This window comes from Pinus tabuliformis, chromosome X (assembly GCF_031772625.1).
Source record: "Pinus tabuliformis cultivar Carrire ecotype Pingquan chromosome X, CPIR1, whole genome shotgun sequence".
In the NCBI taxonomy this organism is placed as follows: Eukaryota; Viridiplantae; Streptophyta; class Pinopsida; order Pinales; family Pinaceae; genus Pinus; species Pinus tabuliformis.
The window spans coordinates 1,611,764,813-1,611,787,293 of record NC_142308.1 but is presented as its reverse complement, the minus strand read 5'-3'; the positions used below and the strand labels follow the sequence as shown (position 1 = coordinate 1,611,787,293).

The 22,481-nt window shown below is 39.8% G+C and overlaps 1 protein-coding gene across 3 annotated transcripts in view; it reads right to left on the bottom strand.

Annotated features, from left to right (window-relative positions):
- Positions 1-20,451, bottom strand: part of RGTA1 (RAB geranylgeranyl transferase alpha subunit 1) — a 136,684-nt gene extending 116,233 nt beyond the window's left edge. Inside the window, exon 1 of one of the 3 annotated variants that reach the window (XM_089448724.1) lies at positions 20,302-20,451. The gene's annotated coding sequence lies outside the window, so the exon portion shown is untranslated. Of the gene's footprint in view, positions 1-20,295 lie in introns of all 3 variants that reach the window. The other 2 variants (XM_089448725.1, XM_089448726.1) reach the window with 2 other exon arrangements.
- Positions 20,452-22,481: the final 2,030 nt, after the last annotated feature.

Sequence of the window (22,481 nt, the reverse complement as noted above, 5' to 3'; positions counted from 1 at the left end):
TTGACTTTTAAAACACCATTTAAATTGCTTTAAAACTTAAAATTGAAAATAGAAATTGCAACAATTCAAAGAATATAACAGCAAGCACATTAACACAATGACACCAAAAGTTTGTTAACGGAGTTCGGCTATCTTCAAGCCTACATCTTCGGGCCCTGATCTTCAGCAGGGAGGCCTTTATATTAAAACTTCAAAACCATAAATACATAAAATAAAATTGCTTCAAATACAATCCTGAACAATCCTGTTGCAATTTGCTCTGTCTCAGGATCCTGTAGCAACTCTCGGTTCTGAAAAAGGCTTCCCAGATCTCCCAAAAAGTGCCTTCAAAGTTTAAGTCTCGTTGCCTATACCTGCTCCAAAGCTTCTCTGTTGCACCAAAAATACAACTCCTATGGCCTGGGCGCATTGGCAAGTTTTTATAGGGCTATGAGTAGGTCCCGGGGTCAAACCTGCAGACCTCTCAGGCTTTACTTGGCAAATCATTTTAACAAATATAAGTCTCGGTGCTTTATGGTTAAAAACCATATGATAATTTTGCAATACGTTATAACAGGCTTTAAATATGGCGCATTTCATATATATTTATGACTGATGGTATTAATACTATGGGTTGGCGCGTTATCAATATGGTATAAGTCGTAACCATATCAGCAGTGGTCTCAGTCAAAAACTCGTGGCATATGACATGGCATTAAATATCTCCCTTGCCATACCTCTATTGCCACATATCAATACTCCGCACCATGGTATTTAATGAGACCTCTGCTATATGTGAACTGTTATTAGCGCCCATAACCACAACTTTGGGTTGGAGGGGCCACCGAATGTGGCGGGCTCCGCCAACCCTACCCCCCACTTGCCATATTTCATCAACTTAAATATAATAATGTGCCCTATGTAATACAAAGGCAATACGATGGTGTAGTGGTAAAGTTTTGTAATATGTTGGCAGAGGTCGCGGGTTCGACCTCAATCCTACCCATCCGACCTTTGACCTGTACCTACATTGACTTTGAGCACATGCGTTGACTTTGACCTGCCACGTGTCATGATGTGTGGTTGCCACTTGGCCTACAAAGGCCCATTTTTTTACTTGTTTGCCATAAACTTCAGAACTCGTTTTCTCCTTCATACGGAGGGTATTTTCGAAACCAAATATACCACCAGAATCAGCGCGACGAGCTCTTCAACTTGGCGCTGGTTTTGCGAGCATCTGAGATTGTAAAATCCTGAGCATTTCAAAGATCCTTGATCATACATTGATCAATTTCAGATCATTTCCTCCTCGCTAAGACCTTTTGGACCACCAAAAGTCTTAAATTCCATAAAACAAATGTGGGTATTGTTTTTCCACTTGGTCGATATTTGTCCACCCTTTTCTGAATTTGTACACTTTACTCATCCATACAATCGTCAGTAAAACACACAAACTGCAAAGTATATCGAATCCTTTTTCACCCATATCTACATTCATTTTTGCTACTAATATCCACGCACCACTAAACAGTAATAAACCCATTAACAACATTGAAAGTATTGACATAGATGAAACCATACCCTGCTTTTTCTTCATAGCTGAAACAAAACTCAACTTATCATGTTGCAACTCTTGTCGATGTACAATTTTGGATTCCTTAAGCATGTCTCTCTGTTTGTGATTAACTTTAATGATCTCATGCTTAGGTACGTTAGGTTATACAACATTTTTACTAGCATAAGCTACTTGTTTTAACTGTTTCATTGTAAAAAGAGATTTATCTGCTTTTATGGGGTCATAATGTACAATATATTCAATTCCTTTTTTGAACAAGTGATATTGATATTGTTCCCTGAAAAATATCGCTTTCCGATCATATAAATACGGGCTACCCAAGACCATTCCACAAGTATCTAGTTTTACCACATCACACATCACCTTATCCTTAAAAGGAGCAGTTATTGAGAAGAAAGCCAACTATGGGTTGAAGCGAACCCCTAGGGCTTGATATGAGAGGATTGAGAGCTATCTTATGAAGTTGGGATTTATAAGGAGCGATGCTGATCCTAACCTATACTTCAAGGTTGAAAAGGACAATCCTCTCATTTTGGTCCTTTATGTAAATGATCTCTTTCTGACAAGTACAGACCCTCTCATTTATCAATGCAAGAGGGAGTTGGCTTCCGAGTTCGAGATGAAGGACCTAGGATTGATGCACTACTTCCTAGGCATGGAGATCTGGCAAAAGCCAAGTGAGATTTTCCTTTCTCAAGGAAAATACATTGTGAAGATGCTCGAGAGATGTGGGATGGTGGATTGCAAGTTTGTGTCTACTTCGATGGAACTTCACTTCAAGAAGCTATGTGGAAGTATTGTTGGGCCCGAATTAGCAAACCCTTCTAAATATAGACAACTTGTGGGGACCCTGATGTTCTTGGTAAACTCTTGTCCGGATATATGCTTCGTTGTACTCATCACATACAATGGATCGCTACTAAGAATCTCTTGAGATATCTCCATGACACAATCAACTATGGACTGAGATACACTGCCAGGAATTTGAGGTTACATGATATACTAATGTTGACTCGGTTGGCAGCGTGGTGGATTGAAAAATCACATATGGATGTTGCTTCTCATTGGGGTCTGCTTCAATTTCTTGGATGAGCAGGAAGCAGAAATCAGTGGCTCTAAGCACCGTTGAGGTCGAATACATTGCAGCTAATATGGCCTGTTGTGAGGTTGTTTGGTTGAGCAAGCTCTTTAGTGAGCTGTTTCAGCACCTACTGGATACCACCATGATCTTCTGCGACAGCCAGAGTGGGATTCACCTTTTAGAGAATCCTATGTTCCACAACCGCTCCTAGCACATGATATCAGGTACAACCGGGAGCAATAAGGCTCCAACACATCAAGACTGATGAGCAAGTCGCAAACATCCTCACCAAGCCCTTAGGGAAGGTCAAATTCTTAGCCTTCCGAGAGAGACCTGGAGTCGTGAAAAGACACTCCCATGAGGGTCCCGCTTGAGTTGGACATTGAGCTTTGGGAGCTCCTGGGCGATTGGGGTACTTCTGGGAGCTATGAGCGACCATAGGGTGAGTAATTCACCTTCCCCTATTGGTGCACTGTGTACAAGGTGAGTGGTTCACCTTCCCCCATGATGGTTGACATGTGTGTAGGGTGAGTGGTTCACCTTCCCCTACAATTAGCATATGCATAGGATGAGTGGTTCACCTTCTCCTATGGCATATGAGCAAGATGAGTGGTTCACCTTCTCCTGTTGGTGCCCATGCATACATCCTACCCATGTAGTGTAGGACTCATGGTAAGTACCTCTCATATGGCCAATGAGTTGGGAAGAGTGGATAGGGACCATAGCACTATTGATGGACACATCGTGTACTGTCGTACTCCCTATGTCTAGCATGCATGGTGTTTAACAACTTTAAAGGATCAAGTCTGATTGAGGTTCCACCTCTGGACTGACTTTTGTCAGTGGAGAGCGGTAAGGTCTTGTGACTCACTCTCGATCGATTCTTCTTCATTATTCATATCAGTGTTCAGCAAAGCAAAGTTGAGATGAGATGCAGAGATGGTACATGATGATGGCATGATGATCGATGATGACAGATGGATTGGTAGGTGGAATTCCCCCTAGTTGAGAGGAGTTTTAAAATTGGCAACTAGGGCCAAAATCCACTTTGGATAACTTGTTTGATGGAGATGATGATTGCATTGAATTCCCTTATTCGAGAGGACCAAAATTATCTAAAGATCATCTAAATTGGACAAGCAGAAATGTGTTTTTGAAATTATGCCCACACGTGTAAATTGTCAAGGTCAGCCACATCATCATGCAGGCTCATGAAACCCAAGAGACATATCAATTCACCCTCAATGACTTGTATAAATACAAGTGACCTCTCACCTCATTTGGCATCATCATCACTCACACATTCTTCTCTCTCCTTCTCTCATTGGTTCGTACAGCTGATCTAAAAATGAGATCTTAAATCAATATTAAGGTATTACAGACTCATGTGCAGGAATGCTTATATTACTTAGTGCAATGGATCGAAAAGATTGCGAATAATATAGACAATGAGCAGTTAGAAAACATAACAGACACACACATCAACACAGCAAATAATCAAGGAGTTCACCAGACTTCCTGGCTACGTCTCCTGGTCCAGCTTTCAGTGTCAACCTCTATATTAAGTCTTTAAGAACAGATTATTACAAGGGTGAGCTCAAAACAGAGTCTCAACCAACAGTGACATCAAAGAGGGATCTGCTCGAAAACCTTGAGTCTAAAAGAGTGCACAGACTCTCCCTCTATCCTGTTCCTCTATTCAATCTGCCTCAATCTGACTGACTGACTGTCTTTCTGTGACTGTCTTCAACTGACCTCCTTTCTGTGCTGCCATTGAATGGCTTTTAAGCCTATCGACGTTGTCGGTTTGCATTCCTTTTCGGGCTCTCTGGCTCCCGGCCGCTGTCCGTTCAAATCCCTGTTGAGAGTTAAACAATCATTGCAAAACGCTCTAAGGTATGGTGGCCCCCTTTTTTCAAACGGAAAAACTGGCGCGGTGAAAAACCCCAAAGAATTGCTTCTTTGTTTACATAGAGAAATACACAGGAAAAACTCTAAAACAAAGGAATCGGACGGCTATTATGCCTCGTCCGTTATCGGTCCTTTGGCATCCCACACCGTAGATCTGTTCTCATCCGATGGTTCACATCCATCCCGATCATCCAACCTGCTCGTGCATTCTGCACCGTTGATCTGCGACCATTTGATCTAACGGCTGATGTGCATTTCGCATGACTTACTTGCGCGGAGATCACCCACCCGAAAAAGCGGTTTTCTCTCTCCTTGTTGCGTGCTACGTGTCGGTCAGTGTATGGGATCGGGCAGAGCCCGTCCAATACCACTTACCGCCTGAAGCCCGCCCGAAATACCATTTACCACAGAACCCAAATAACATAAAGTTGCATTCATAAATCCTTTCGGGTCTGTGTTTTATCGCTATAGCGCCATATGCCATGTCTCCTTTGTATTTCGGTTTTATAACGAAAATACATCAATACAAAGAAAAAGCCTGACAAACACTTTCATATCGGAACTCAAAATTTATAAAGCCGCATTTATAAACCCTTTTGAGTCTGCCTTGATCGCTATCGCAAATCGCACGAGCTATGGGCCTTCGCCCCTTTGTATTGTTGCGATGAGATATTGCAATGCGATATATCCCAATCGCATATCGCATGGTCTTCGGGCTTTGGTGAGTCCTTTGATCTCCGTGCTTGATCAACAGTCCACGTTGTGTCGTTGGGTCACAGTCGCATTTCCCATAAGGTTGCCTCTGATACACTCCGCTGATGCGATATCGCCGAACCCTCCTATGCAATCCGCCAATTTGATCTGGACCGTTGATCGGTCCGATCCGACGGCTCTAATTCAACGATACTTCAACCTTCGCTTTACTTTGTTTTCCGCCATTCTTCATGGTTTTTCTCTGCGATAGTGTTTTCCGATAGTTTTAAAGACTTAGAGGTTCTAGGATCCATTTTAGATCACGCCTTCCCACTGAAAAGCTTTTGGACCACCAAAAGTTGGTTTTAAACATCGATCAAGTGAGGATACAACTCCCTCACTTGTTTAACTTCTATCCATCGTGCTTTGCTTGGATTTGAACCTTTGAGTCCCACTCTCAGGTACTCAACATCCCCTCGACGCATAGTTCTCACCTTCCTGTCCAAAACTGTGTCCTCCTGTAACTCATTGAGATACTCAGGCAACAAATCCCCATTAGAAGGCAACTAAATTTTCTCTTCAGGATCTTCAATCAATGAAGGTTCATACAATCTCAAGTTTTCTGCATTAACGACTGAATAGATCTGCATATAAGCTGGAAAATCAAGGCGAAAAGCATTTTCACCAATTTTATAAAGTATCTTGAAAGGTCCATACCTTATTGGTTTTAGCTTCTTACCTTCACCCTGCATTCTATCTTTGCTAATGTACAACCAGACTTGATCACCAACTTGAAAATTGTGCTCAACCCGATGCTTGTCATGTCTTGCCTTGTACTTGGCTTGACTTCTTTCCCATTGTTCCTGTACTGCCTGGTGAATTTCTCGGATTTGTTCAATGAACTTGGTTGCTTTGTCCACATCACTGTGTCCATCAACTGCTATGTCTTTACCAAAGACAAAATCCAAGGGAGACTTTGGTATAAAACCAAAACAAGTCTCAAAAGGAGATCTCTGAGTAGAAGAGTGCTTGGCACGATTGTAAGCATGCTGCACATAACACAAATGCTCATCCCAAAGCTTGGGATGCTTGCTGCAATAGCCTTTGAGCAACTGGATCACTGTCCTGTTGACCACCTTTGTCTGACCATCTGTTTGTGGATGAAATGTTGTGCTCTTCTTCAACCTGGTGTCCATCAACTCCCATAGATTTGACCAAAACTTCCCAACAAATTGAGAATCTCGATCAGATACAATATAAGTGGGTAACCCAAAATGAATCCATACATTCTAAAAGAACAACTTTGTTGTTTGTTCAGCTGTAACATGTTTGTTACAAGGTATCAAAATACACATTTTATTGAACCTATCCATAACAACATACAAATAATCATGACCTTTCCTAGATTTTGGTAATCCCCAACAAAGTCCATGGACACACTTTCCCAAGGACGAGAAGGAATTGGAAGTGGAGTGTACAAGCCTAATTTTCTATTACTGGGCTTGCTTGTAGCACACATAGTACACCCTTTGATATATCTAGAAATTGTCTCATGCATTCTTGGCCAATAACAGAACCTTTGCAATTGTGCAACTGTTTTACTTACACCAAAATGACCTGATATTAGAGAAGTATGTGCTTCTCGGATTATGTTAACTCTTTCAGTTTGTGGAATGCATAACTTTCCCAAATGATATAAGAGTTGGTCCTTTACATAATAATCCAATTCTTCTACTTGCTTGCCATGACTTAAAGTTGCATATACATCTTTAAAATCTACATCTTGAGCATATTGTTCAATGTAACTTTCATGCATTACTGAGTTATGCTCAAGTATAGTAGATGCATTTATGATTGGTCTTGACAACATGTCTGCAACCTTATTGTGTATGCCCTTCTTATATCTGATGACAAGATGAAATTGCTGTAAAAAACCCATCCACCTATAATTTCTTGATTGCTGCAATTTAGTTTGTGAGTGCAAATATTGAAGTGGTTGATGATCTATATGTATGATTGTTTCTTTACCCATTAGGTAATGTTTCCACTTTTTCACACTTTGTACTAATGCATACAATTCTTTATCATATGTGGGATAATTAACTACTGCAGAAGTAAATGTCTCAGAATGATAGCATATGGGTTTCCCGTGTTGCATCAACACTGCTCCCATGGCATAGTCACTAGCATCTGTCTCAATCTCAAATGGATGTTGAAGATCTGGCAGTGGTAGTACTGGTGTTGTACTGATTTTCTCTTTTAAGGTGTCGAAGGCTTTATGCTGTTTGCCTCCCCACTGAAACACCTGTTTCAATCCTGTTAAAGCATGTAATGGAGCTGCAATCAATGAAAAGTTAGCAATAAACTTTCTCCAGTATTGTCCTGCCCCTAGGAAACTCCTAACCTCTGTAGCAGATTTGGGTTTAGGCCAATTCACAATGACTTCAACCTTAGAGGGATCTATCTACAATTCACCACCACCTACAATATGACCCAAATAATTTAAAGATGTTCTGCCAAATTCACATTTTGACAGTTTTACATAGAGATTTTCTCCTTTTAAAACATCTAAAGTCTGCTTCACATGCTTTACATGGTCTTCCCATGTCCTACTAAAAACAAGAATGTCATCTAAATAAACAATTACAAAGTCATCAATAAATGGTCTGAGTACATCATTCAAAACTCTCATAAATGTAGCAGGAGCATTAATTAAGCCAAAAGGCATAACCAACCATTCATAAAGTCCTTGCTTTGTCTTGAAAGCAGTCTTCCATGCATCCCGTTCTGCAACTCTGACCTGATGATAACCACTTCGCAAGTCTAACTTAGAAAAGTAAATTGCTTCTTTTAATTGATCTAATAAATCACCAATACGAGGAAGGATAATGATTCTTGATCATTATTTTATTTAGTGCTCTATAATCAATGCACATTCTCCATGAACCATCTTTCTTTCTCACCAGCACGATTGGAGATCCACATGGTGATGTGCTTGGTCGTATAAACCCTTTATTGAGCAACTCCTGTACCTGCTCCTTTATCTCTGCATTCTCTAACGCTGACAACCTGTACATTCCAATGTTAGGTAATGGAGCATCTTGCTGCAAACAAATGTCATGTACTATTTCTCGCTTGGGTGGCAGACCTTTTGGTTCTTGAAAGAGAACATCATACTCTAAAACAACTTTAACTAAATCAGCATTCTGTTTAGGATCACAGCCTTCAAATGCGTTGGATTTTTCAGGATCCTTTGCCTTTACAACCATTAGTAAAAACTTCTTACTTGAATTCACAATTCTTTTCATCTATCCTAAATTTATGAGAGAATAGTTATCTTTGAGTTTATGAACTCTTACAATATATTCTATTCCATCTTTAGTGAGTTGATACTTATTCTCAACTCTATAGAAAATAGCTTTCCTATCATACAAGTATGGACTTCCCAAAACAATACCACATATATCCAATGGAACTATATCTAACTCAACCTCATCTACAAATGTTGATCCAATAGCAAACCTAAGTTTACATTGTCTCATTACTTGTAGCTTTGTTTTATCACACACCCAACCTAATGGATATGGCTTCTCATGAGGTTTTGTTTGTAATCCCAACTTCTTTACAATTGTTTCAGAAATCAAATTTACTTGTGATCCACTATCAAATAAAGTATAAATCTTATTGTGCTTGGAAATTACTCTAATACGAAAAAGCTCGTTTCTTTCCCTCTCATTACTTTCATTGTCAACAGATTATGCAGAATTACTTGTGGATGCTTCAGAATCTTTACCTTTAATATCTGTGGTTGTAACTGTTGTTTCATCGCCTAAATCTGATCCCAAGTCCTGCTGAATAGCAATAGCATTCTTTTTCTTCTTTCCACCGAACTTCTTAGGTCTCCGTTCTGGATGCAAAAACCAGCAATGTGCCTCATCGTGTCCTTCTTTCTTGCAATGAGTGCATGAAGGTTTATCCTTCTTTACAGTGTTTGTTTTCCTCTCCTTCCATTTCAGTTTCTTCTTTTCCTTACTCTTGCTTACAGAATATTTAGATGATCCCCCAATCTCTGGGTTTACATTCTTACCTCTAGCCTCTAGATGTGTGGCTTGAACTGATACATCATCTAAGCTAGTGGGATTAAACATGAGAATAGTATGCTTTAAATAGCTATGAGGACCACCTATATACTTCAATAAAGTCTCAGGTGAATCTAATGATATGCCTAGAGTTAAAGCTCTCTTTCTAAATTCCTGAGTATAACTCTGTACACTCTGACCCTTCAACTGACGAAGAGTTTGCCAACTCATCATTGCCTACTGCATGTAAGCTAAAGGATAGAATTGCTTTTTGATAGCAGAAACAAATTCATTCCAGGTAGAAATGATTTTACCATGTTTTTGCAGATCAGCTTGTGTCTTGCCTTCCCACCATATTAGTGCAGTTCCTCCAAGTCGAAGGCTAGCTAGCTGAATCTTCTTCCTTTCTGAATCAACGTTTTGTACCCTCCAATATACATCAATTTGTCTTATCCAATTATCTAGCTTTTCTGCATTAAGTTTTCCATCATAAATTGGCAAATCAAACTTCACATCTAATTTAATTAAGGAAGTTTTCTTCTTTTTCTTAGAAGAGCTAGAAGATGACGAGGATGATGAAGGTGATGATGGAGGAGATAGTGGAGGAGGTATTTCTCCTTTTCCTTTGCCTTCTGGATAGGCCACTAGAAAAGGTTCCTCTGCTCCTTTGTCTGGTTTGGGTGTTGAAGTGCTTTCACCTCGACCCTTCTTAAATACTAGATACATCTCTTCCACCATGGCTCAGATTGTCATAAAACTTTCTATAAACTGAGATTATGATCCCAATGGATCTTCTTCTGCCATTCTCCTCTGAGAATAGACTCTTCCAATCTCTAGATTAGCCTCAACAAGTTCTCCTTCTCGTAGTCTGCGCTTTAATCTAGTTAGCATTCAAAATCCAGCACAAGCTTGTCTAACCTTAACAAAACCAAAACCAAATGCTCTGATACCACTTGATCTGAAAATGAGATCTTAAATCAATATTAAGGTATTACAGACTCATGTGCAGGAATGCCTATATTACTTAGTGCAACAGATCAAAAAGATTGCGAATAATATAAACAATGAGAAGTTAGAAAACATAACAGACACACACATCAACACAGCAAATAATCAAGGAGTTCACTAGACTTCCTGGCTACGTCTCCTGGTCCAGCTTTCAGTATCGACCTCTATATTAAGTCTTTAAGAACAGATTATTACAAGGGTGAGCTCAAAACAGAGTCTCAATCAACAGTGACATCAAAGAGGGATCTGCTTGAAAACCTCGAGTCTAAAAGAGTGCACAGACTCTCCCTCTATCCTGTTCCTCTATTCAATCTGCCTCAATCTAACTGACTGACTGTCTTCAACTGACCTCCTTTATGTGCTGCCATTGAATGGCTTTTAAGCCTATCAGCGTTGTCGGTTTGCATTCCTTTTCGGGCTCTCTGACTCCCGGCCGCTGTCCGTTCAAATCCCTATTGAGCGTTAAACAATCATTGCAAAACGCTCTAAGGTATGGTGGCCACCTGTTTTCAAACAGAAAGACTGGCGCGGTGAAAAACCCCAAAGAATTGCTTCTTTGTTTACATAGAGAAATACACAGGAAAAACTCTAAAACAGAGGAATCGAACGACTGTTATGCCTCGTCCGTTATTGGTCCTTTGGCATCCCACACCGTAGATCTGTTCTCATTCGACGGTTCACATCCGTCCCGACCATCCAACCTACTTGTGCATTCTGCACCGTTGATCTGCGACCATTTGATCTAACGGCTGATGTGCATTTCGCATGACTTACTTGCGCGGAGATCACCCACCCAAAAAAGCGGTTTTCTCTCTCCTTGTTGCGTGCTACGTGTCGGTCAGTGTATGGGATCGAGCGAAGCCCATCCAATACCACTTACCGCCTGAAGCCCGCCCGAAATACCTTTTACCACGGAACCCAAATAACATAAAGTTGCATTCATAAATCCTTTCGGGTCCGTGTTTTATCGTTGTAGGGCCATATGCCATGTCTCCTTTGTATTTCAATTTTATAACAAAAATACATCAATACATAGAAAAAGCCCGACAAACACTTTTATATTGGAACTCAAAATTTATAGAGCCGCATTTATAAACCCTTTCGGGTCCGCCTTGATCGCTATCGCAAATCACACGGGCTATGAGTCTTCGCCCCTTTGTATTGTTGCTATGCGACATATCGCAATCACATATCGCGTGGTCTTCGAGCCTTTAGTAAGTCCTTCCCTTGGAAACCTCCGACACGATAATGTAATCTCGGCCGTTGATTTGCGCGCTCGATCAACGGTCCACGTTGTGTCGCTGGGTCGCAGTCGCATTTCCCATAAGGCTGCCTCCGATATACTCCGTCGATGCAATATCGGCGAACCCTCCGATGCGATCCGCCAATTTGATCTGGACCGTTGATCGGTCCGATCCGACGACTCTAATTCAATGATACTTCAACCTTCGCTTTACTCTGTTTTCCGCCATTCTTCATGGTTTTTCTCTACAATAGTGTTTTCCGATAGTTTTAAAGACTTAGACTTAGAGGTTCTATGATCCATTTTGGATCAACAGCTATTGGGCATTCTCTTTCTCTCACACATGTGGCAAGGACGAATTTTAGACATAAGTACAGGGCCGAAAATTTCAGGAGTTAACTGAAGTTTGACCAACGTTGACCAGGAACTGTTTGACCAAGTTTAACTACAATTTTGGAGGGTTTGACTCTATTTGACAGTTGCATTGATTGGCATAGAAACCAAGATTTTTTGGGTTGTTTGACTTGCATTGACTTGCATTGACCACAGGGCTGACTTCAGGTTGACCAAGTTTGACCGCAGATTTTATGATTGTTTTGGGTTGACTTTGACCACTTCTGGAGGCCGAGTTTGACTACCTTTGACTGAGCTTCAAAGGGGAAATTTTGTTGCTACGTTGACCATCTTTGACTTTCTAGTTAGGGTTGAATTTGACTGTAGTTGACTGCAAATTTGACAGGGTTGTTTTGACTTTGATTTGGCAAGTCAACTTTGACTTTTTGTACTCTCTCTCTCTCTACTAAACATTTGATATAATAATAAGAAGAATTGATCAAAGAGTTTTCCCCACATTGGGGTTTTTCCCTAACATCCGCCAAATCTGGTGTCCTCTTGTCTTGGCTTGTCTTCTGCATTTTATTTTATGTTCTATCTACAGTTACTATCGTGATTTATGGTTAATGTGATTGTTATTGGAAATCTAAATTGGAAATTGTCATTGGGTTGCTAAAGGAACATTTAAGTAATTGTGCTAAGCATAGAACATACCATTGTTAACTAAAATTGCATACCATTGCATCCAACCCGAGTAGTTGTGGAATGGAGTGTTATGTTTCCCACAAATGTTTTATTCCCATAAGAAGTGCCCAAGGGTTATCCCCAAAATATGTTACCTGGAAAAAACAGATTGTATGGAAGGAATAAAATATGCATTTTAGTACAATGGAACAAAAAAATTGACAACAAATTGGCAATAAAAAGTTGGAAGCCTAGAATCAACAAAATTAAGAGTGAAGTGTGTATCACATTGTGAATTTTAAAATTAGACTACCTCCATGTTTGTTTGCATTGGAGTAAGATTTCCTTATATAGACTACTGACATATGTACATGATAACATAGTTTGTGAACCCAAATTTTACTGCTTATGGAGATTCAACTGTTGGTTCCCTGTAATATTTTTGTTTAATATTATCTGCATGGTGAGAACTCATGTTGTAGAAATTGTTGTTTTTCCACGACACAGGAGACTAGGGTAGAATTTGACACCACCAATCCAAGTATCACAACAAGACTAATTTGAACAATGGAACAGTATACAATAGTAAATCTACTAGTGTGCAAATACACAACTTTTTACAAATTTATACAACCACCCAACTTTGTTATATTAATCAAACCAATAATACAACAGTCTAGGGCTCCCATACCGGGGATAATGGCCCTCATACAGCCATTGATACAAAAATATACAACTAGGGTTTGGTGTCGGTCACTTTGACAACCAAACTACCCTGAACAAGATACACTAACCACCTAGCTGATGTAGTCAACTTCACAGTTGCCTTGGTCGTACCTTGTTCACATCTGCCTGGTCCTTTGGCTCTTGATCTGCAACAACTCTAATCTACCTCTATCAATGAACCAGCTCCACTAGGTCACTAAACTCGGCACTAAACTCGGCCCCACCTGCTCTCTCACTAACCGTTAGTCCTTCAACGCATCAACACATCGAGACTCATGTCAAGTTGTTCACAACTTCGTTTGTGAACAACTCTCATCTGCCCACTGCTGCTCCTCGGCTCTTTCAAGACTTTCTTCCCACAAGTGCCTTCCTGTGTTGCTTGATGAAGACACACTTAGGGTCAGGGGCTTCCCACTATCACTGTCGAATGTCCTCCAACAATGAACTTAGGGCATGGAGGACTTCCCAACTTCTGTTGTAGACATCCTTCTCCACAAGGAAAGTCTAGGGCAACTCAAACTGCTCTTCCCTGATCAGACCTATGAGCTCTTCTTATGCCACTTCTAACACCTCACGTTGCCTACCATCAGTCCACAAGTGTCCAATACAAAACCAACCAAACTATCCAACCTGGACCTCTACACCCACTAGCAACCACCGTCAACAAGAGATCATCTACAACACATTGTTGTTGTCCTCCTGCCTCGGGATCTGTGGTTCTAGCAGTCTAGTTATGGCACACCAACAGCCCTAAACCATTGCTCAAATACTGTGTTTTCCCTTCCAAATTGGCTTCCCTACTTTGTTGTCATCTTTAGGCCTCCACAGCATTGTTTTGGGCCTAAGGAACCTCCTCAAGACACCCTACAGCACTCTGTCCTGCAACAACAAAGAATCTGACCTTTGTTCAAAGGGAAAACACCCTTGTTCTGACTATGCCCTGCTCCTAATGTCTACAATTGGGTGATAGATCCCTCATTAGGCCTCTCAACCCTTCAAACTATGCCTCCAACACATTGTTGTAGCAGCGTTTCCATGCAGCCCAAAACAAAGTACCAAAACAAACACAGAACAGTGCCAAATTCACCTCAGATTTACGCCTAACTCTGCAAGAAATTCACTCCACAAATAGTGCCAAGAACACTCCAAAACTCGTCTTCTTTGCCTCCATGCTAGCCTCTGACTTAACTGTAAATCTTTGATGTACTTGCACATTAGATGTAAAAATGAGGTCTCCTCCTCAACTCTTTATATACCTTTTTTTCTAGGGAAACATCTAGCCCATCTAGGATCTTCCTTAAGTTCAGTTGACCCTTCTTCTTGAGCCACTTTTGCCCACACATAAATTCAAAATTTCATATCTCAACTTCTAGACCTCCGATTTGGATGATTATCGTTGCCCCTTCCTCCTCTAAGGGTCCTCTATCATCTCAGTTTATCACATGTCAAAATATCCTCATGGTTTTGGCCCCACACCTTTGGGTACAAAACCCCAAGCTTGGGTTCCAAGCCCACAAGGCAATTTTGTGGTGCTCCAACCTCCAAACCCCAAACCCTAGGGCTTGGAGTACCTCCCAAGCTACCAAATCTCAACACTCCCTCTTAGCGAGGGTGGTACTTCCAACACTAGGAAGTGTCCATCATCATCATCACCGGTGACACTTGCCCATCTGGAGTCCATCACTTCAGCATACTTTGTAGAACAAATCACACAATCTCGGTAGTGCCTCTGCCTCATCTCATATGAACCTGAAGACCTCAACACTTCCATAGGGTTGCTCCCTCTGAAGCTAGACTCCCTCTAAGTCTCTATGATCTCCACTGGTTCAACCTGTCACTAATCTCGTGTCCTACAAAGCCAGTCTGAGTTGTTCACCAAGCTCACCACCAATCCACCAAAACTCCCAACCAATCTCACTGCCAAACCAATCAAGACCACATCTCCATGTCTTCAGTTGAACCCTCTACTCCATGATCTAGAAAATCTTAGCTCCCTCTGATTCACTTCGTTGTGCACACTCTGATTTACTAGCCCTTCAAAGTAGCTTTGATTGCATGTTGTTTTTCCACAACACTAGTCTAGGATAGAATCTTAAATCACTGATGCTACTAATCCAAGTATCACAACAAGACTACCTTAAACAGTCGAACAATATACACTGTACAGCAGTAAATCTACTAGTACACAAACTATATACAACTTTTTACAAATTTATACAACAATTCAACTTCGTTATATTAATCAAATTGATAATACAACAGTATAGGGCTCCCGTACCAGGGATAATGGCCCTCATTTGGGGTTGGTCACTTCGACAACCAATCTACCCTGAACAAGATACATTGACCGTCTAGCTGATGTGGTCAACTTCGCAGTTGTCTTAGTCGTACACTGTTCACATCTGTCTAGTCCTTCGGCTCTCGATCTGTAGCAACTCTAATCTGCCTCTATCAATAAACCAGCTCCATTAGGTCACTAAACTCGGCTCCACCTGCTCTCTCGTTGACCATTAGTCCTTCAACGCATCAACACATCAAGACTCCTATCGAGTTGTTCACAACTCCATTTGTGAACAACTCTCAACTGCCCACTGTTGCTCCTCAGCTCTTTTGGGACTTTCTTCCCACTAGTGCCTTCCTGTGCTGCTCAATGAAGACACACTTAGGGCCAGAGGGCTTCCCACTATCACTGTCGAATGTCCTTCTCCAACAATGAACTTAGGGCATGGAGGACTACCCAACTTTTGTTGTAGATGTCCTTCTCCACAAGGCAAGTCTAGGGCTACAAATTGCTCCTGGCTGATCAGACCTATGAGCTCTTCTTTTGCCACTTCTAACAATCCCTTAGTCCTTCAAGAGACTTGTTTCTTAGGGCTTGAAGCAAGCCTCTACAACCCTCCACAAGTTGTTCTTTAGGCTGCTCCAACTCTGCCACTTCTAGCAGGCCTAAAGTCCTTCTTAGGTCACTGCACTTAGGGCTCAGATATGGACACTTTCACGCTACACTCCATCAGTCCACAAGTGTCCAATACAAAAACAACCAAACTGTCCAACCTGGACCTCTACACCCACTAGCAACCACCATCAACAAGAGATCATTTGCAACACATTGTTGTCGTCCTCCTGCCTCGGGTTCTGTGCTTCTAGCAGTCTGGTTAGGGCACACCAGCAGCCCTAAACCACTCCTCAAATACTGCATTTTCCCTTCCAAACTGGCTGCCCTACTTCGCTGTCATGTCTAGGCCTCCAAATCACTGTTTTGGGCCCAAGAAACCTCCTCAAGGCACCCTACAGCACTTTGTCCCGCAACAACAAAGAATCTGACCTCTGTTCAAAGGGAAAACACCCCTGTTCTGACTTCAGCCTGCACCTAATGTCTGCGGCTGGGTGAGAGAGCCCTCACTAGGCCCCTTGGCCCTTCAAACTATGCCTCCAACACACTGCTGTAGCAGCCTTTCAATGCGGCCCAGAACAGAGTACCAAAACAAGCACAGAACAGTCCCAAACTCACCTCAGATCTACGGCCTAGCTCTGCAAGAAATTCACTTCACAAACAGTGACAAGAACACTCCAAAACTCATCTTCCTTGCCTCCACACTAGCCTCAGACTTCGCTGTAATTTTCAGAGGTGTATCTTAATGTAGTTGCACATTGGATGTAAGAATGAGGTCTCCTCCTCATCTCTTTATATACCTTTCTCTAGGGCAACCTCTAGCCCGTCTAGGGTCTTCCTTAAGCTAAGCCGACCCTTCTTCTTTAGCCACTTTCACCCACACATAACTTCAAAAATTCATATCTCAACTTCTAGACCTCCGATTTGGAAGATTTGCATTGCCCCTTGCTCGTCTAAAGGACCTCTATCATCTCAAATCATCACATGTCAAAATCTCCTCATGGTTCTGGCCCCACACCTTTCGATACAAAACCTTGAGCTTGGGTTCCAAGCCCACAAAGCACTTTTGTGTTGCTCCAACCTCCAAACCCCGAACCCTAGGGCTTGGAGTACCTCCCAAGCTACCAAATCTCAACAGAAACTATGAGATGTATGTTGCCAAACTCCTACTCTATTTATAAGAAAATATTGTGCTCCTCTAAACTATTAACTTTGCCAGAAAATAAATGGGGTTTGGAACAAGAAAAAATATCCTTGAAAGAAAAGGAGGGTAAAATTCTTAAATATCCAGTAAAAATAAATAAAAGCATGCAAATAAAAAAATACTTTTCAAAGAATAAAATAGTAATTAAATAAATTGCATGGACCATGCACATGAATATAAACAGCCAAATATTCAGTTAAGAACCTCAGGACATATATGGGACAGTCAAATTAGATCCAAAGAATCGATCTGCAAAAGTTACAACAGTTCTGGGCTTGCAATGATTGAAATATATTTGTTGTACTCTTAGCTGAAGAAAGGAAAGCCATTGCAGGACATACAGAAGGCGATATTCAACATGAGATGTCATTTTTACTCAAGAAACAATCATAACAAATCAGCTAAAGACGAAGATAGAATGTTTCTACTGGCGTAAAATGGGCCATACAGCAATTAATTGTAAAATTCATGCCAATGAACTTCGAAAAGAGACACTTAAGGAATCAGGAAATATAGTCATTACTGAAGATCCACCGGATACAAACAATGATGAGGACTTTGCAGGAGAAATAGTGTTTTTATAAGGCCTCACTTTGAAGACAAGGAGAGAAGCAGTGGAAGAAAGACAGTTGTGCAATATTCCAGGATGATTGTGAATTGGAGAAACTATACTTCATTGGGGTTATGAGACATGCATGTGCAGATTGTTGCTCAATAGTTGTACGGAGATTTCGGATTTGGAAGTTTGGTATCATACCTTTAGGAGGGTTACAAGACATAAGTGCTAATGATGTCTAATGATGCTGGAAAACTTGGATCACAGCTAGGAGACTATACCTTTTAATGGAATAGGGAGCAGCTTGAAGAGGTCTCACCGGTCAAAAAGATTTAACATTTTATTCAAGGATGTTCCTTTTTATACCAATAAATTAATAATTCAGAAGATGTTCCTTTTTATACAAACAAAATAATAATTTTTTGGAATTTTGTTTTTCTTCTCTCTGATTGCGACGGTTAACTGGTCATCGTAATGGAAATGACAAAGATACATTAGGGTATACTTTGATGATATTATTGTAATAATAAAAATAATAAACCATCACAATTCCAGAAATCACAAATTGAATTTGATTTAAATTTTCTGGGAAACTCAAAAATAGAAAATGATAGAATTTCAAGAATTGCATTACCTTCACTTCGAAGTAAGTAATGCCCTCTTAATTTCTATTTCGGTTGGATTCATCCCTTGCAAATGCCTTGGTTATTTTGTGGAGAACTAATAATTAGATTCTCTACCATGCATTAGAATGATATCGCATACCTTCAAAATCTCATTGTTGATTAAAACTCTCGCCCTTGAATTTAAGTAATTTATCTTTATGTTTCAGAACATTTTTGTTTATGAATTTGATTTCAATTTACAACATTAAAAAGAAGCTTCTTTTCCTGAAATAAAGGATAAGCTTGCAGGATTAAATCTCTATAATCACTCTGCACACTCAGCGAGGGCAGTCTATAGAAAATAATTTTGAGTAGATGGTTACAGCTTATAAACCCCACGAGTTCGGTCAGTTAAACATCTTTGAAGGTTTTAGGGGTTATATTTGATCAGCTTTAAATTAATTTGGAGTAACGCTATCATAGCTTATACAATATCGGGTTTTCCTATATGCTGCCCATCATATATGCACTCAACAATCTGGTTCAATGCGAGTTTATGTGCATTCTTCTTGTAGAATAGATCAATGATCTTGTAGAGTATGAAGACCTTGCATATTAGATTCTCGGGCTTTCAGATGGACAAGACAACCTATACAGTATCAGGTTTTCCTATATGCTGCCCATCATATGCATTCCACAATCTGGTTCAATGCGAGCTTATGTGCATTTTTCTTGTAGAATAGATCAATGATCTTGTAGAGTATGAGGACCTTGCATATTAGATTCTCGGGCTTTCAGATGGACAAGACAACCGATGGCAAAAATCTTTGAATTCTAAACTAAGGGAAGCAGAATTGGAACCATAGCAAAAAGAAAATTCACAATAATTTCACAATGGCCAAATGGACAGACATCCAATGGAGTCACGGGTTACATTTAAATGGCGAATTCTCTGAATTCTCGGCCTTAAACCCTTCATTTCTCCGAAGAAGAGATTTTTCATCCCCAATTTCCCACAAACGCTGAGAATTTGTGGCAAAGGATGGGTAAAATGCGTAAATTAACGCTAAAATCCTCCACAAAACCCCAAATTCAAACTCTGGAACGCAATTCCCAGCTCGAAATTCGAGATCTAATGCTGACAATTCGGAAGAATTTTACCTTGGGAATGAAAGGCGTGCTGTTCCCAGCCATTTGCACCAGATAATTAAGATTTAGCGGGCACCACAATGCAATTCCAAGGCAAATGAGTCTTCTTCTAAACCTCTCAAATTTCTCACGAAAAACCTCCAGGATTTAGAGCTTCGAGCTTTTCCTCCTTGTCATCGGCCTACAATCTCCCGGCATATACTATTAAAAGTGGCTGGTCATAATGGGGGTGAGGATGGAATAAAACTGAACATGATTTTCCGTTATACTAATGGCCAAAAGAAAAAGCCCTAATTCTGAGCATTGTTCGCAGCCCAAAGTGGAGAGTGGCTTTCTGGAGCCTGTTCGCTACCAAGAACCCCGAAAAACAAAGTGCTTCGGATCAGGTCGTGAACAGTGCGGAGGCTGGGAAAATTGTGGGAGGGTGAAGAAATTAATATTACAATCACTGGTATGCAAAACTTCAGACAAACTACAATTTTCATTGCTATTCATGGGCTATAGAGAGTGAATTCAACAGAACCTAAAAAATATGAGATTCATTGAAATAACTGTATAACAGAGATTCGCATTACATTTACCTAAAGGGCTCTAGCGTTCCGCCGTATTTGCTATATTTATACTGAACACAGTTCCGGCTCCGTTCGTGAGATTGTCAAACAAGGCTCCTCTGTTGAACACTGCGAGATTGTCAAACAGGGCTGTCTGTCAGGGCTGTCTGTCAGATTACATTGTTATACATAATTTTTAGACAGCATATTTTATGGGGTTAATGCGTTTGTTGACTTTACTTCAATTTCAATTTCGTGATCGGATTTATATTCAAAGATGTACAACAAAACCATGAAAAGATTTTGAAAAACAAATAATTTTAATTTTAATTTTAAATTAAAAAATAATTTAATTAAATTATTTTAAAAAAATTGTAATATAAAATAATAAAATTGGATTGGTTAATTATATTTTTTTATAAGATGGGCGGGCCATTGATAGAAATCATACAGGCAGGGACAGAAAACTTATTCCCAATTCAATTTTGATGGTTTTGGCATACATGTTTATCATATTTTTTACACTAAGAAGACTCTAAAATACTCTTGATTTAAGTTATTTTGTTACACACGCTGATCACTGACATGATCTTTGTTGTTGGTTCATTTGGCTTCATAGAAATGGAACTTTGGTTTTGATACCACTACTAATGGTAATGGGATGTTTTTTTCCTAATGTGTTATAGGAATCTGTAATATATAATTTTCATTTTTTTTAATCAAAATCAGGGTTGTGGGGAGCGGTTCTTCTCTTCGAATCATTTTCAGACTGAGTAGAATTTTAGATCTCACTCAAAATCCAATGGATTTATCAGTTTTTTAGGAATTTGGGATTGGGGATTGCAATGTTTCCATTGGATTTTGTCATGTATTAGGGTATGGGACTCATATTTAATCAAGAGCACCAAGCCATCTATGTACCTTTATGTTAGTGACATTGGTTGTCGAACTCCTCTATCATGCCCCTACTAAAATGTACCCATCATTCAAATAAAATCTTGACTTGACATGCTACATTTTTTCTATCTTATGTTAATTGCTTAAAGGGTAATATTAATGACAAAGATCTCAAGATAGGCAATGATTTTGATTATATGTAGCTATTTGTTGTAGCATGTTTTTTTTTATGCTTTAAGCCATCTAGAGTCTATTTGTTGATGTATTTTTTGTTCAGAAATGGATTGCACTCGATGTTATTTTGGTTATGTGCACCTTTACATGCTATATAAATGAGAACTTGTAACTTGTGGCCGTGGTTGATGAAGATTGTAACTTCTAGATGATTGATGTTATATGGTTTAATCCATGTTTTTACGTTTTTTACATATAATTCATCATACTACATGCTTTTGTTGACATATATGCATCAAAATATATAAATATATATATTATATAAAAATTCACTCCCAGCCTGAGAGCTTTTGAAAATGTTGCTCCCGCTCCCAAGTAACCTTGATCAAAATTACGATTTATCCCTGGGGAAAAAATTATGTTTTTTTAAACAATGTGAAAAGCTATTGTAATTTAGTTGTTAAATAGGACAACTATCACTAGTCGTTATCAGTGAAAGCAGGTTGATTCATCATTATTATTCTAGGAAAATCACGCTACCTAGAACTACTCGCTAGTAGTCGAGAAGGTGGTAAAGCTTTCACTCTTGCCAAATGCCTTTGGGTCTTGAGCCATTGACCTATTCTCTTATGTCCGAGGAAGACATGCTCTTAGCCAAGTAGAAGTAGTTTTAGGACATACTCCAAGGGCAAAATTGTTAATTGTATTATAATAGAATATTGTTTTTTAAATTTATTTTAATTTTTATTTTAATTATAAAATTATAAATTTTTTATTTAATTATAAAAATTTCAAAATAAAAGTTCACAGTGCATAGAGTAGACAATGATAGGGTGTTATGTTAAGGTACTCTGAGGTGTAAAGGTCACTAGTTTGAAACTCCGTGTGCAAAAATTCAACCATACTAAGGGCTAGTGTGGCCCAGACCGGGTGCAATCTCTGGTTGATTTTGATGGCTTAGATACCCCGGCGTCATGGCTACTCAAGCCACAAGTTAGGCATGTCAATTATCTCAAAACTAACAACTCTATTATAACATGATCTCCTTAAATATATCATTATTAATTGTTGAAAAATGTGATAACCACAAAATATGGACCCAACCACAAGTTAGACATGTCGATTATCTCAAAACTAAC